The sequence below is a fragment of the Tachypleus tridentatus genome, chromosome 11 (genome assembly GCF_004210375.1).
Source record: "Tachypleus tridentatus isolate NWPU-2018 chromosome 11, ASM421037v1, whole genome shotgun sequence".
NCBI classification, from domain to species: Eukaryota; Metazoa; Arthropoda; class Merostomata; order Xiphosura; family Limulidae; genus Tachypleus; species Tachypleus tridentatus.
Window position 1 is genome coordinate 93326672 of NC_134835.1, and position 6000 is coordinate 93332671.

Sequence of the window (6000 nt, forward strand, 5' to 3'; positions counted from 1 at the left end):
TACATTAGAAGACCATTCTTTTGTCCTTACGTAACTTTCAATAACTGTGTAATTTTTTTTCTGCAAGAGATAAGCAATATTCATCACTTAAGTTTTCTAATATTCGGCGGTGGGTGGTAATGAGTAGCTGCCTTCCCTCTAGTCACTGCTAATGAGGGACGGCTAGCAAAGATAGCCCTTGTGTAACTGTGCGCGAAATTCAAACCAAACCAAACTGATCATGTTTAATTTCCCTAGGTAACATAATCAACTAGATAACTTTTTTTAGTATTGGAATAATTTGGAAAACAATGTTAACTTCCAACATCCTAAAGATATATAATCAACTATGTCTCTTAGTCTCCCTGAGATACTAAACCAACTAGATGTTGTTGTTTATTTTGTGGATTAACAAAAACAAATTAAAAGGCTTTCTATTTTACTCGCTTGTTTAAAATCGACTAGAATACTTTGTTCACTTCCCGAAGTTAGAAAATTAAAATGAAGGGTTTGTTTATTTTCCAGTAAAATAAACAGCTAGGTTTTTTATTTTCCCGATTTAATAGTATCAACCAAAAAACCATGTTTATCTTTCTGAAAAATAAAATAGAATAAAAGCCTTTATTATTTTCCTAAGGCAACAGAATCAACTGAAAACTGTTTATTTTATCGAGTAACAGAATAAACTGATCTCTTTATGTAATTTCCTGGAATAACAGAATCAATTGGAAGGACTATTTGTTTTGCTGAGTTAACAGACGCATCTACAGATCTTTATTTCTTTTCCCCAGTGTGACAGAATAAATTAGAAGACATTTATTCTGTCTAGATAACAGGAAGCTCAGCTATTATGATAAAAAAAATCGGATATCGATATCCATAGTGTGCACAGTACAGACAGAATACTAGGTAGTTTATTTGTGTCAAGCAACAAACTAAACCAACTGATAACAAAATAAATGAGAAGACCTACTTTAAATTTTCCGAAATATCAGGATGAATTGCAGTATTTTATTTATTTTTCTCTTGATAACAGATTCAACTAGATCTCTTTTTTTTTTCACTTTCTCTCTTCTCCGTGTGGGAGGATATGTGAAAGTTTCTGTTTTTAATATTAGCAGTAGCACGTCACAATTATTAGTTCAAGGTTAAACTAGTGTGAGGATAATGAATTAGTTAACTCAAACATTCTTTAGTAATCTCTTTGTGTTGAATTTCCCGAAACATGTCGAGTAGGTTTTCTTTACGTATACTTTGAGATCCATTCTGTAATTGTGTTCCTGTAATCCTTACTCGTATGTGTAAGCTGTGTCAGTTTAAACAACGATTTTCTTCATAAAATGTAAAGATTGAGCAAAATACGTTTTTAAATATTTTGTGATTTAAAACTTGTGATCAACAATTTCTCTCGTTTTCTGAGGAAATCTACACATTGATTTTAATGAATGTATATTCAGATTGAAAGACGGTAAATTGAACTGTATGTTTTCATCTCTTAAAGCAAACTATGAATTTTCCGTTTGTTTCCTTTTGTAGTTGAAAAAAATAAGTTAAAGATACACATTTATCAACTAGTTTATGCATAATGGTAAAAAATACCATAAATATCTCATTGAACTTATTCTTAGTATCGAAACGTCATTTTTATTGGTTAAGTAGAATGTGTTTGTACTTTATGTAACATCTGTCTTATACAGAGATTTATGCATATAGAGGACTTTCTCCTCTATTCTAATAAATGAAGTTTTAAAGTGTTCGATAAAATGTGTCCAACACTTTCCATTTATAAAGGCTCAAATGTGAAACTTGTTTATCAGTCTTGTTATCAATTGATGCACTATAATTTTGAATGGTGAAATAAAATTTACTTGATTTGGTTTGAATTTCGTGCAAAGCTACACGAGGGCTATCTGCCCTAGCCGTCCCTAATTTTGTAGTGTGAGATAGAGAGAAGGCAGCTAGTCATCACCACCCACCGCCAACTCTTAAGCACTCTTTTAACAAAGAATAGTGGGATTGACCGTCACATTATAACGCCTCCACGGTTACAAAGGGCGAGCATGTTTAGAATGACAGGGATTCGAACCCACAACCGTCAGATTACGATTCGAGTGCCTTAACCACCAGGCCATGCCGGGCCAAATTCACTTGAAGAATGAAGGACATTTTACTCATTTTTATGTTCAGGTCCATGACTTGAGCACGTCCAAAAGTTATGTGCTTAAATGTTTTCCAAAGCAACATGCTCTTTCGAATAACGGAATATTTAGCTTTTGGTTTTTATCCGTCCTAAAAAGTTGCAGCTATTAATCTTTCAAATAAAATGGCGTTTAATGAAATTGTTACATTCATCATGTAAATGGGAAAACGACCAGTCAAAGAGAATGAAACTTACTTTTATATATAACAAACAGTAACATAACAAATAATTTAATTATTAATAAGAATCAAACTGAGCAAAAGATGGTCTGGAGTTTTCATTTTCATTTGGATATTTTAAATGTGATTTAAAGTATTGTTTTTCCTTAAAAGATTTAGTGGCAACAGAAAGCAAAAAATTCAAGAAGGATCTCTGTCTGGAAAAACGAAACAATTCACGTGAACATAAGTTACTTCCACGACACATTCAACACAAGCATATTTCAAGGAGCTGAGAAATAAAGCTGGTATTTAAGTACGAGATCTGTTAAAAAAATACGCGGACTGACGTCATAAAACAAAATGTACTTTATTTAGAAGTTACAGGTCTGGGACCCCTTTAAAGTACTCTCCTTCCCAACGCACACACTTATCCCAACGGTATTTCCACTTGTTGAAACAGTCCTGGTACGCTTCTTTTGTAATGTCCTCCAGCTCCTTCGTCGCATTTGCCTTAATCTCGGGAATCGTCTCAAATCTTCTTCCTTTCAAGGGTCTTTTGAGTTTGGGGAACAAGAAAAAATCGCAAGGAGCAAGGTCAGGTGAGTAGGGGGGAGTGGGGAAGAACAGTGATCGAGCGTTTGGCCAAAAAACTCACGAGTTCTGAGGGCTGAATTTTGCAGCAATGCGGTGCATCTTCAATTTTTCGGTCAAAATCTCGTAACAAGATCCAACTGATATCCCACACTCTTCAGCAAGCTCCCTGACAGTCAGACGTCGATTTGCCCGCACCAGAGTGTTGATTTTGTTGACGTGTGGGTCGTCAGTTGACGTGGAAGGACGTCCAGAACGCTCATCATCTTCAATGGACTGTCGACCATCCTTAAAACGTTCATGCCACTTGAAACATGCCGTACGCTTCATAGCAACATCACCGTAAGCCGTGTTAAGCATAGCAAAAGTTTCAGTTGCAGATTTTCCAAGTTTAACACAAAATTTCACAGCAAGTCGTTGTTCCTTCAGGTCATTCATTCTGAAATCCGCCAAACGAAAAAATCGCACTTCACTTAAAACCACGTAGCTAATACATAAATGAAGATATCTGCAATCGGGAAATGGCGTCGTAATCAGCTGATCTGTGCGAACCTAGCGACACCAAGCGGATTCCCTGGAACCAACTGGAGCCGCGCAATTCAAACAGTCCGCGTATTTTTGAACAGCCCTCGTATACCGGTTAAGTCGCCGAACGTAGCTCTTAAGGTTTTCTTTGCGATATGGCTGTTGAGGTTGGTCCTGGGAAACCGTTGTCCTTGCACACTAAATGGATTATATAAAGTATACTGGAAGGAGTGGTATGCTTATGACATAACATATTTACAACAGAGCCATTTTTAAATGAAAACCCTGCTATAATGCTATCATCAGAAAGCGAGATCATCTGATAGAGCGTGATCAAAATTGCGAAATAGATTGTTGCTACGTGGTGAAACTCCAAAATAGTTTTATTATATCTTAGTCAACCTCTGTATAAGTAACACTTAAGCACCTTTTAAAATTTTGAAATCAGTGACATAGCAAAGAAACATCTTTGACAGGGTTTGTCAGGGTTTGACCATTAGACTTTGAAGTACTAAAATCATTTAACTTTTTTTTCATAAAATAAATGTATATACACATCATGTTAAATGAAGAGATTTGTAACAGATTCTAAGCTATCTTACTTCTCATAGAACACAAATTATGTGCTGTTTATCTCAAGTACAGTATTATTTCCGAATGATATTTAGAAAACAAGAATTTTAAATGACAAGTGAACAGTTATCGCTGTTTACAAACCAGTGCCTAAATTATTCGAAAAAACGTTCCACATTGTATCTAGTATAAGACTTTTCTACTTACAACGACAGAAGCAAACAGTACTTGTGTGTTTTATTGTCGTTCGGGTGCTTGTTTATGTTCATATTTTACGTGTTCCGAAAATTACTCCACATTATTAGTAGGGTTACAATTGAGGTGAACTACTATTGTGAAGACACGCTAATGCTCGTTAAAATTTCTGAATGGCTGTGACTGATGGGTAATAACTCTGAATTTATTGCATAACCTATTTTAAATATGTTATTACATATAGATTACGGCCAGATAATTTTCTCAAACGATGCACACGAACATACAACATTATGTGGATGTCATTGAGATGTAGTTTTCCACTACTCCTCTCGTTTTTGTGTAAGTAATGATGTTCAGTGTATGCGCCCATACAATTATAAAAGGTTTAACGTTCATATGAGTGCCGCGAGGTGGCAGAATGAGAAAAAAGCAAAATAAACGATCTTGAAAGAAGCAGTCTTTGAATTTGTTGTTGAAAGATAAAAGTATACAATTTGACTGCTGCAGAGAAGTCTATGTTCTATTGATTGCCTGAAAAATTATTTTTTTATTGTTTGTTTCCTTTAAAACTTGAAGATAAATGCAATTATTTAAATACGTGTATTAATCGAAAACAGCAAACGTTGCTTATGAGGCTAACACGTCAGCACGCACACAAAAAAAGGATAGCTCATTCTAATTTTCTAAACTTATGCTATTTAAATGTCATGTCTCACATTATTACAATGGTTATAATATTGACAACACTTCCACAGAGCTAGGAGGCGTCCATAACATGGTAAGGTCACGTGACAAATACTACAATAAATACTAAAATCATTCAATTGTTGGATGTGTGTGTTAAAGAATAGAACATCAAACAAATGTCTAAAATAAGTGTTTCTGATAAAGAAGAAAAAGTTTAGCATATAATAAATTATAACAACAGCGCTTTGTTCCTTTAAAGGTTTCATCAATTGACAATAGAAGTAAAAGAACCAACAATAGACAATATCACGTTAAGAATAGGTACAAGTTATAATAGGCAATATCCCATTAATTCTGTAATTATGAATTTAGTTATATACGAGAACAAAATAAGTTACTAATGAAATGTGTATTTATTCCAAGAGTTTAATGTTTTATGATACTCTTAAACAATTTTAAAGTCTCTCATATATGGAAATGTTATCATCGTTTCGATTTTCTCACCCTCTAGCGCTCACAAACACGCAGATCACCACAAATACTGGTATTAGCTAAAAATTAGAATCGCTCGTACCAAATGCTCGGTTTTAGTTAATTAAACGCAAAATGGGTTATACGCTGTAAAATAATATGTTCTGCTTAGTTATATCTTGTTAACGTATTAATAATCTGAAAAAATGCTAAGCGTGGAGAAATGCAAATTTGCATTCGCTTGTCATTGTATTCTTAATAAGTTCATTTTATGCAAAATAACAATATTTTATTACGTGGGAAATATCACCTGAAAATTCTGGTCAGTAGTTTATTAAATATATATGTATATATATATATATAAATATATGTATATATTATTTCTTTTTTTTTTATAATTACTGCATAAAGATACATTAGGGAATGTTTTTACAGCTATCTTTAATTTTGAATAAATTGATTAGAGTAAGGCAAATCCAACCGCTATTTCTTGGACTACTACTGCCAGACCGAATAGTAGGATTTGACTGTCGCTCCTATAATGCGCACACGTCTTCGGCCTTGATAACAATAAGGCCACACTCAGTCTCCAAGTTTGATCAGTTCGGTCTTTGT